The sequence below is a fragment of the Pelodiscus sinensis genome, chromosome 1, assembly GCF_049634645.1.
Source record: "Pelodiscus sinensis isolate JC-2024 chromosome 1, ASM4963464v1, whole genome shotgun sequence".
Lineage (NCBI taxonomy): Eukaryota > Metazoa > Chordata > Testudines > Trionychidae > Pelodiscus > Pelodiscus sinensis.
Window position 1 is genome coordinate 79081835 of NC_134711.1, and position 11376 is coordinate 79093210.

The 11376-nt window shown below is 41.3% G+C and overlaps 1 long non-coding RNA gene across 2 annotated transcripts in view; it reads left to right on the forward strand.

Moving 5' to 3' along the window:
• Positions 1–5977, forward strand: part of LOC142830144 (uncharacterized) — a 105485-nt gene extending 99508 nt beyond the window's left edge. Inside the window, exon 3 of one of the 2 annotated variants that reach the window (XR_012905118.1) lies at positions 5853–5977. This is a non-coding gene — a long non-coding RNA (uncharacterized LOC142830144). The remainder of the gene's footprint in view (positions 1–5852) is intronic. The other variant, XR_012905119.1, reaches the window with a different exon arrangement.
• Positions 5978–11376: the final 5399 nt, after the last annotated feature.

The following is an 11376-nucleotide window of genomic DNA, read 5'->3' on the forward strand; positions in this document are numbered from 1 at the left end:
CCGACCCCTACCCAGGACAGACAGTTCTCAGGGGTTTCCCGCTTGCAAAGCAATCCTGGCTTGGAGTGCCCTGAGTGACCACACTCAGCACATCACAGCACTTGGCCATCAGCCCGGCTGCACTTGCCGCAGGCTGCCATCCGGGGAGGGGGGGTGTTCAATCAGGGGGCTGCAGGAGAGTTTCCACCCCAAGGAGCCCGCAGAGCCAGCCCAGTCCTCCCCATTGGGGGCTCGTACCCCATTCCTCCCTCACCTCCTTCCACTTACCCCTCCCTAGCCCCCCTTCCTGATGTACAAAATAAGGGACATGTGTGTTCAAAAATAGAAACTCTTTTTATTGAACAAAACTCGGGGAGACTGGGAAAAGGAGGTGGGAGAGGGGAAGAGAGAGGGTGGAAGAGGGGAGGGCAACTAAAGTGATCAGGGGTTTGGAACAGGTCCCATATGAAGAGAGGCTAAAGAGACTGGAACTTTTCTGCGTAGAAAAGAGGAGACAGAGGGGCGATATGATAGGGGTCTATAAAAGCATGAGTGGTGTGGAGAGGGTGAATAAAGAAAAGTTCTTCATTAGTTCCCATAATAGAAGGACTAGAGGACACCAAATGAAATGAATGGGTAGCAGGCTTCAACTAATAAAAGAAAGTTGTTCTTCACAAAGCAAATAGTCAACTTGTGGAACTCCTTGCTGCAGGAGGCTGTGAAGGCTAGAACTAGAACAGAGCTTAAAGAGAATTTAGATAAATTCATGGAGGCTGAGTCCATGGAGTGCTATTAGCTAGTGGTTAGAAATGGTGTCCTTGGCCTCTGTTTGTGGAAGGCTGGAGATGGATGGCACGAGACAAATGGCTTGGTCACTGTCTTCGGTCCATCCCCTCCAGGGTCCCTAGTGTTGGCCGCTGTCAGCAGACAGGCTACTAGGCTAGATGGACCTTTGGTCTGACCCAGTACGGCCATTGTAAGCTCAGGGCTCAGGGTCGGGGGTCTCACTGGACCACCCTGATTTTCATGCACACCTGCTCCTGGGTGGCCAGGCTGGCAGCTCTCCTGCCCTAGACGGCCACTTTCCTGTGCCTAGTGCAGAGATCGTGGATGAACGATGTCCACACTAGACCAGGTGGGCACCTGCCTCTTGCGGACCTGGGTAGGCTCCCGGGAGCCGCCAACCTGGTTCCGGGAAGAAGCGGAGGGCTGCGTGGCAGCGGGTGCCTGGCTCGAGCTGTGCCAGGTGCAGGGTCTGCTGGCTGGGTGCTGGCAGGCTTGCACCTGGCATGGGCACCGTTGCCAGACCGTGCCCCTTTAAGGGCTCCGGGGCCGGGAGGGGGGCAGAAGAGTTTCCCTGGTGGTGCCCAGAGTGGCCACCAGGGAAAGCTGGGAAGGGCTAGCCTCCCACTAGTTCGAATTAAGTGGCTACACAGCCCTTAATTCGAACTACTTAATTCGAACTAGTCCTTGTAGAATGAGGTTTACCTAGTTCGAATTAAGTTCGAACTAGCGGTTTGTATGTGTAGCGCCTATTAAAGTTAATTCGAACTAACGTCTGTTAGTTCGAATTAACTTTTGTAGTGTAGACATACCCATGGAGTGTAACGGAAGAGGAAGAAATGAATCAATCTTGCCACTTAATCTAGAAACCCCAAATGCTGTTGAAGTAGCATTCATAAGAAAAGAGGCACGTTCTGAGTTGTGAATCACTCTTTCATGAGTACTGAATGGTGATTCATCTGAGATGGCCCTGGAATAATACGGATGTGTAGACAGTAAAATACTTGGTACCTTTACGACATCTGCCAACAAGAGGAAACTCTGTCATTCATCGCTTTGAGTCAGCAGGAGACAGAACTGCTGGAACAGATTCCAGCAGTAACAGATTAGGGGTTGTATGATATGATGCTTCTGAAAGTACCCAGGACTGTGAGTCTCCTTATTACTACCTGCTCCCAGTGTCTTGCCTAGACTAGATAGATGTTAAGCTCCCCAATGCAATGAGCCTGTCTGCCACACACGCACTCTCCTCTGGGCTACACCAGTCCTGTCTTTGCCTTACAGATTACACACCATTCAAAGTGTTTTCCTCTTGTATGTTGCTCCCAATCACTGGCTATCCCTAGAAATCCCAGGTCCCCTGTTGGAATAGAAACAACGTACTGCAGTTTACCAGTTTTACCGTAGGTCATCTGTTGCAAAGAGCACATGAGTTCAGTTATAAAACAAAAGGAAATGTATTTTAAAAAGACTAGGGTTCCTAATAGAAATCAGAGTGAGAGAGGGGAACCTATAAAACAACAGCATAACAAACATTCTAAAGCATAAACATACCCGATACGTTACCTGTCCAAAGAAACCTCACCCAAAGTTCTCTCCGGAGTTTTCAGCCATGCCTGTCTGAGATCCCATTTTCAAGAAGGAAACTTGCTATTTACTTCCAATGTGAAGGATGTGACGGTGTGTGTCTTTGCACCCTCAGTCTGCCAGAACAGAAGTGTGATGTTCACTGCGAGAGAGGGTTCCCCACTTCCCACCACTTACCTCTTCCTGTTCGCTTCCTTCCCCACTCTCCACCAGCTCTTCATTAGCATTTGACTCAGAACTCAACAGACTCCTATTGTATGACAACATAAAAGTTTAAGATTTTGTCATGATTATTTTTAGTAAAAGTCAGGGTTGTTTAGCAATAAACAAAAATTCAGGGAAGCCTCTAACATATCCTTGACTTTTACTAAAAATAACTACGGCAAAATGGGGCTGATGGGGAGATGAGAGGCCAAACATTGCTGTGTGAGGAAGATCCAGCACCAGCCACTGCTGTGGCTGACAGTTCTGGGGGTTCCCCACCTCCCATGGTGGGTTAGAGATCTGGGACTGGCAGTTGAGAACTGCAGGTTCTCCTATTACCCAAAAGCTGTGAAGGCCCTTACCAGCCACAGAAGCTCAGAGTGGGGGTCCTCCTCCCCCACTGCTTGGCATCTGGGAGCTCCAAAGCACTCTCCTGGCTGATCACTCCTTCCCTCACAAGCAGGGGCTGATGTGGAAAATGTCATGGAAGTCACAGAATCAGTGACTTCTGTGACATAATCTTAGCCCTAACAATACGGAGTGGCCTAAGCAATATGTGTCTTCCATCTCCTGTCTAGAGAGGCTTGTCTGAAGACATGCTAGCTTTGAGTGACCTGTTTTCAACTATAGACCTAGAGAACATTCTTTTTAGAATAACAACTCACATATTCTCTGAATATACATCTTGCAATGGTTATGACGACCTATGTGACAAATTTTCATTAGAGACTTTACATGAGATTCTGTTTGTGGTCTCTGGAGATCTCTGTACCCTGATATATCAGACTGCATCTAGATTGCAAGCCTCTTTCGAAAAAGAGCGTCTAGACTACAATCAGTACTTTCGAAAAAGCAAGCCGCTTTTTCGAAAGAGAGCACCCAAGCAGTCTGGATGCTCTCTTTCGAAAAAGCACAGTTAGCATTACATAGCACCTTTTTTCAAAAGAGCACTTTCAAAAAAAGGCATTCTTCCTCATAAAACGAGGTTTTCCACGGTTGAAAAAACCTCCACGTTCTTTTGATTTACTTTTGAAAGAACGTGGCAGCAGTCTAGATGCAGGGGAAGATTTTTCGAAAAAAGGCCACTTTTTTTCCAATAAATCCCTGTAGTCTAAACACACCCTCAGTGTCTTCTGCCAGTTGGCATCAAGAGGTTCCTGGGTCACACATGGACTATGCCATGCCCGTGTTTCTGATGAAGGTAGCTCAGATCAGCACTAGAAATGAACATTAATATCTTTGGGTATGTCTACACTGCCACCTTAGTTCGAACTAGGGTGGCTAATGTAGGCATTCGAACTTGCAAATGAAGTCTGGGATTTAAATATCCCGGGCTTCATTTGCATGTTCCCGGGTGCTGCCATTTTTAAATGCCCCGTAGTTCGAACTACCCACCCACGGCTACATGTGGCACGGACTAGGTAGTTCAAATTAAAGCTCCTAATTTGAACTACGGTTACATCTCCTGCAAGAAAGTTATATTTAAATCCCGGGCATAATTTGCAAGTTCTAATGCCTACATTAGCCACCCTAGTTTGAACTAGGGTGGCAGTGTAGACATACCCTTTTAGTCTTCTGATGTTTTCTTTTCATTCCTGTTCAATATTACCCAAATGTCCAGAGCTCTCCCAAAAATTTGCCCCAGTTTTCTATTGTTTTTTAATAAATGCATGTTTAAAAATAGGATCTACATTTTCTTAGATTTTACTATTTAAAAGCATTCATTTTGTGTTATCCTTTCTTTCTAAAATGTCCAAGTACCTGCTTTTACTGAGCTTAACAGAAATGGAAGCCCAAGATTCTAAAATCTTGGAAAATGATTCTTACGACCTACAAAATATATGCAAATTATTTTGGTTTTTCTGTGAAACAATGTGTTTTTCCAGTCAAATATGAATCTTTTGACCCAACTGAGACTTCACTCTGTATAATAATTTTGTTGAAATGCAAAATCATGTAGATTTCTATATTCTCTGGAGCTTGTCCTTTTGCATTGCCATGTTATCCCATGAGCTAGCTGGGTGAAAGGAAGCAGAGCATGAACCTCAGAGATTTTCTTATTCAAATTCTGAATGAATTGCTACAAATGAAGAAAGAAGCAGGCTCTAGAGCAGGTAGAAATATACCATGAAAGACAGGAGCACAGAACAAGTAATTGTATATAAGTAGAAACTTTTGCTGTAGCTCAACTCAGAACAAAAAAGACATATACACATTGCATATATTTGCAATAATTAGATGGATGAAAACATTATTCTTACAAAAAATCTGTTAGAAAGAGATGCTTCTGTTATTGAATGTGATTACCCCTCAGTGCATCAAAGCATTATCATATTCAAACACTCACACAAAAGCAAACTATAAACCCCAAACAACAAAACCAGTGTTAAAGATCCACATTCAATAGCAGCTATTAGATGTATTATTAGACATCACTCTAAATGTATAACAATTTTCCCTATGGAGAACTTAACTATATGATTGCTAAAACATTATCTATCTGCTAGATTGCTGGGTACAGTGAATACATATTCAGTTATCAGTGAAATGTCTGCATTTTTTCAGCACTCCTTGTTTTCTTTGTCTTCAATATATGCAGCTAGTTTTTATCTTTTGCGTTTCAACCTGCTTACTGATTTTACTTACTATTTGAAGGTGTTGATCTAACATAGTTGTGAATCTCTCAGGCTACGTCTACACTGGCATGATTTTGCGGAAATACTTTTAACGGAAAAGTTTTTCCATTAAAAATATTTCCGCAAAAGCTCATCTAGATTGGCAAGGATGCTTTTGCACAAAATGTGCTTTTGCGCAAAAGCATCCGTGGCCAGTCTAGACGCAATTTTGCGCAAGAAAGCCCTGATCGCCATTTTAGCCATCAGGGCTTTTTTGCACAAAACAGTTCTTCCCTGTCTACACTGGCCCTCTTTGCGCAAGTATTCTTGCGCAAGAGGGCTTTTTCCCAAGCGGGAGCCTGAAAGTATTTGCGCAAGAAGCACTGATTTTGTACATTACAAAGTCAGTGCTCTTGCGCAAATTCAAGTGGCCAGTGAAGACAGCTGGCAAGCTTTTGCGCAAAATCTTGCCAGTCTAGACGCACCCCCTCAAGGTCTCTTGATCCTCAAGGTCTCTTGATTTGGATATTAAAATCATTTTTCCTCTGCATTAGAAGTTACAATATGTGTTATAAAAGTTTTTCATTGATTCATTTATTGACACTCAGAGACATACAATTCTTGTGGTGGGGCTTTATTGGAAGATCTAGATTTTACTTTATGATTCTTTCACTATCTTTTTAGATGGATCATTTTAGATGATGAAGTTGCCAGGACATGCTCGGCATAGCTCATTCAATGGACCTGCATTTTGCAATTACCTTGGAAATCAAGGGGACTGTTTCCAACAAGGGGAGCCTTGCACCCAAATACATAGTACAATTGTCAAGATCAGCACTGTAACACAATGACCAGATGCAAAGCTCACTGAACTCAGTGCTGCTCTAACTGAAAATTTGAATTCTTTACATGAGCCCAAAGCTATATTCTTCTGCTCTCAGGTTTTGTATAAAAACTTTTATTTCATCCAGACTTTGTTCCAATTTTCTCTTTACACAGAATTTGTCCTCTTCTTTATGCCTGTCCTCCTTTTTTACTCCACCATGATAGACTGTAAAATATGGTATATTCTTATTAAGGCATTAATAGAACCATGCATTTTTTACTTAACTGTTTAATGTGTTAGGCCTTATGAGAAAGGGTCATATTGTTGCTGCATGTATCAGTTAATTAAGTCTCTTTATAAGTATTGAAATTCCCTTTCAGCTCTTTCTTATGCATGTACAGTTCACCTGGACACATTCTAAATCAGTTAGATTTTTCCATAAAACATTGTAAGTCTAACTTAATGGGAATATGTTGTGTGCTGGCAGCATGCTGGTATTAAAAAAAATTGAATTACCTTGACCTCCCCCATTCATTTGACCAAAAAAAGTTTATTTTATAGACCGAATCTTTGCCAACTTTTAAAAAAAGTATGTATTTGATGTGAATTTGTATAAAGTCAGCCCAAAATAAAACTTTACAATCCTGTACATTTCTTTATTTGTATGATATATTCATATAATTTAAGCATGGCCAAACTGATTTTTTATTAAGTTAAATAATGCTAAATTTGGACAGAGATCTGCTATTTCATGTTTTGGCTTGGAACATATTTTTACAGCTCAAAAGTCAGTTTGTAATTAATACTGAACAAACCCTCAGCTCTGCTAGCCAAGAGCTGTTTATAATGCCAGAAAAGAAAATGATGGTGAAGTATATCTAGAAGCACAGTATTGCTTTTGAAGAAAGAATAAGCTACCAAAATCTGTTTTGATTTCTAAATAAGTAATGTTGTATTTGAACATTTGGGCTCAGAATACAAACAATCAATGGGTCAAACATCCTTTTGATTAGAGTCTCTCTCTTTAAAAGGGAATATAACTACTGATCTCTTGGATGTCCATCTTGTGCCTTTCAGATTACTTTGAATAAAATTGGATTAGCATACTAGATTCACAGGAATAATGCCAGGCTCTACTATAGATCTACAGCTGGTTGGAAAATGATAGTTTTTCCTCACAAAAACTGACACAAAAATGTTTTGGTCTTAGTTTTCATCATGCATTCCCCCCTTCCCCCCTCCCCCCCCCCCCCCCCCCCACTTTATGAAAATTCTTGTGAACAAGAGGGATGACAGGACTTGCCATCCCAGCTTTGTTAATATTTTCCTTTGAAGATTTTCTGGGGCTTTTTTTTTGGGGGGGGGGGGGAGGGTCAAAGCCTGAAAACAAGAATTTGTCTGTTTTCATTTTTATGTATTTTGTTCCACACAAGCAAAAGGTTTTGGTTGCCCATAAATAACTCTAAAAAAAGCTGAAAACTATTTTTATCCAAAATGGAATTGTTTAAAAAATCCTTGTGTTTCAAAAAGACCATTTTCTGTCAAAAAAATTGAGATGGAATTGGTTTTGACCAGCTCTGGGGGGAACTCATGGGTTATATTCTAGCTCCCCATTCCATCAGCTTTTGTACTTGTGACAGTGCAAAGTATTTGAAAAGCCAATGTACCTTTCTGTTTGTGGAATCCTTGGTACCAGGTAGTGTGGGAGCAGCTATGCTGACTCTATGCCACACTCTCTGCTGTAGGAGTCATCAGGGAATTGACGGGAAAAGGTGGACACTGCACTCTGTGGATAGCTGGTGGGCAGAATAGCCCTTTGGCAAACATCAGTCAGCACAATATTTTTCACGTTGCGTCATAGTTGTTCCCCTTTTCCTTTCACCCTCTCCTCTGCCTTTCTACCCTAAACTCAATCACAGACACTGAAAATGTAGGGAAAAGAGTACATCCTCAGCATGTTGCTTACAACGGGGATGAATGAGTAACCCTTTCCAAAGATAACCTCTATGGACAGTCTGGAAACAGATGTTCAAATCAATTACAGTAGCTCTTCTGGCCTGACATCTCTCCTGTGATTAGCATACTCCCTTGCAACAAACAGCTATTGTTCAGGCAGAATCTGGAAGGAGTCTCATAAATATTTGGAAAAGTTCTTTGCTTTTTGTTTTTTTTCAAAACAGGTATTCTTTATCATTTTGCAGTAAACGCCATTCTTGCTATAGCTACCCACAAGCCAAAACTGAATTTGTTTTTGAGGTGTGGTTGAAACATTCTGTCCAAATCCAACAACCCTATCAATGCTGTTCCTTTCCTTTCTCCGGCCACCTTTTGTTTCACAAAATATTAAAGCCATAGCAACGTAGAGATACGATATTTTATCTGGCTTGGTTAGTTTCCTCTTCATCCTTTTTTGTAGCCAATATTAAAACCTTATCAGCCTGATAAACACAAAGGCAAAAAATGTACATGGTTGTACAACTAGGATTTCTCGTATGAACTTCCTTTCAAAGAGCTGCTACTTGTATGGCATTATGTGAGCCAAAGGGGAAAGCACCAGTGTGTGAAAATGCCAACTATAGAAAAATGATAGTAACTTCCTCCCAGAACCTTGTCATGATCCATGACAGAAAGCTTTAGCGCACACGTACTGTACATACAGATTGGCAAAAGCACTTTATCAAAAGTCAAGAACTCATTACATAAAAAGCGTAAGGAATAAGTACCAAAGGCGAATTGCAGTGCTCAAATGAAAATTGAGTTAAAGCCAGAAATATTTGCTCATTGCCCCTAATAGGAGTGGGGAAGGGCATGCAGCAAAGGAATATAATTGCAGTAGCTTTTTAAAAAACTAGTTTATAAGAGCAAATTTCAATTTAATCTTAGCTAGGCAGAGATATGCCTTATCTTGCTCTACTTTGTCTAACTAAATGGCCAAGCTTAGCTTCCCATCTATATAAAATATATGCCAACATTTTTAGCAATCATTTATACCTATTACAGAACTGGTCATAAACCAGGCTGGATTGTTGTCTCTGCCAAAATGTATTCTGCTGTGACTTTTACTGTTCAGTTCACCAGGTGGCATGCATCATAATCTGTGCAAGTGTAATGTAAATATAAAGCAATTGAGCTAGCAGTCCAGTGAAACAGGAGCTCAACAATCATGGCATCAAAAATCATGAGATTGACTTTAAAATCATGATATCTTTAAAACATAAAATGCATTTTGGGCTTGTTTTATTTTCCTTCTGGTTTCTGAGCATTTAGCATACACTGGAGTCATGCTTTCAAGCTTGTCCCAGTGAGTAGGTCCAGTAACCCTACCAGTAATTGAAAATAGGTTTGAAAATGCCTGTTCGGTCTGAGAGAGACCACAGAGAACTAAAGTTACAACTCATAAAAACCAAACAAACAAACAGCTTTAAATGGAAGTTTGCCTGATCAAGAACTGAGGGGCAGATTGTAAAACCCTTGTTTGGGCTAAGTAATTGCTTACTCTGAGTACTTGAAATTAGTAATGGATTCAGGTACTACTTGCTGCGAGTAAGGGTGGCAGAATCTGGCCCTGCATAAGGATCTAAGGATTTGACCTAGAATAGGCCAGAATCTTGAGCAAGAAGTGGGGCACAAACAGTAACACGTCCCCTTAAGTAGCTCCTGGCATCATGGACACACGGAAACCCTTGTCATGCAATTCCTCCCCTGCTTCCCCATTACTTTTTGGTGGGACAACATGAGGGTAGTAATTAGCTGGTGGCTGCCTATAACAATAGCAAATTACCACACACCTCATGCAACCATGGCTGTCCTGGCTAATGCATAGGAAGAGTGGAGATAGGCCAAGGTTCTCCCATTTTCCACCCTTCACTGCTGCTGGCCCCTTGGAGGGATGAATAAGGGAGCACACAGCATCCATGTACCACTGCACATCCCAACCCAGTGTCACAATAATCTTCATGGCCCCCCTGCACAGGGCACAAAGACATGTTACTCTATAGCTCGCAGCTGGCTGGCCTTGAGAGGCCTTGCTCTCACTCAACAGCATCTCTCTGTCTGTGACATGATAATGCTAGAAACCCAAATCTGGGCACTTACAAGATTTCAGGAAATGATCTAGGAAGCAATGGGCAGAACCCTGGTGATTTTGATGAAAAGCCGCTGAGAGTTAAGTGGCTGGTAACCATTCCACACATTCAGTTTTTGTGTTTCTCTCTCACAGGTCTCCTCTTCTTCAACAGCTGCCTTGGGAGCTCAGAGTTCATTTAATTCATTTACTCCCTCCTCTTTCACTCTTTTCATTTGCCTCTTCAAAGAGATCCCAGGAAGATGCCTCCCCCCCTTTTGGAAACCAGTGCTGCTTGAACTTTTCAAGTAATGAAATTTCAATCTATCACACAATCGCAGATGCATCCTCTTCTGCTCTCCTGCTGGAGGAAGAATAGCAACTGCCCAGCATGAACAACAGAACTGCTTTCCAGGTCTCAATGATTGGCTGTCACTGAACAGCAGTGCATAAAAATAATCCATGGTGATCCCAAATGTGACATTTCTTATCAGCACTGCCACAACGCCAGAAGTTGATAAGACAGACAGGAGATAATTGCCGCTATCAAGCTGTCTAAGTCGTTTATTATTGTTTCATTGTCATCATATATTTATGGAAAAGTCGCTTTTTAATATAATAACAATCACAGAATAAAGTTTCCCCTCTCACTCTTCTTAACTGTGGTGGCTCACAGAGTAGGCTTCATGTTTAATATTAAAGTAATAGATAAATATCCCTACATATGTTTTAAGCAAGCCCAAATTTCTTCTGATCATTTCACAAACTAAAAAAATCAAATATATTCTTTGAAAACATCATGTGCCCTAAAAAAAAAAAAAAAAAGTCTTTCATGGCCATCATGTCCTTCTGGTTCTACGTGTTTGCAAGGAGTCATATACATAATTCTGATAATTATTTTCAGGCTTAATAGTAATTACTGTACTGAAACAGACTGATGGTCTGTCTAGTCCAGTATTGTCTCTCATACAGTGTTTTATAGCAGATGTTTCAGAGGAAGGAATAATATTTCCATAATGAACTTGGCAATTGTATAACATTATCCCCTGGGGGGAAATTTAATCCTTTCCCCAGCTGGCTATCAGCCGATACCCTGAGAATAGGTAATTGTTATCCTAACTACTATAACTGCAAATGATATTCTTATTCATGAGTACTTCTTTTCAAGTCTCACTAATCTATTTCTCTTCATGAGATCAAGTGGCAATGAGTTCCACAAACTAATTCTTCTTTGAACCTTCTTTTATTTTATCTGACTTACGTGTGTGCTTCATTGACTTTCCCCTTGCATTTTACTATATAATGGGATTAAAAGGAGC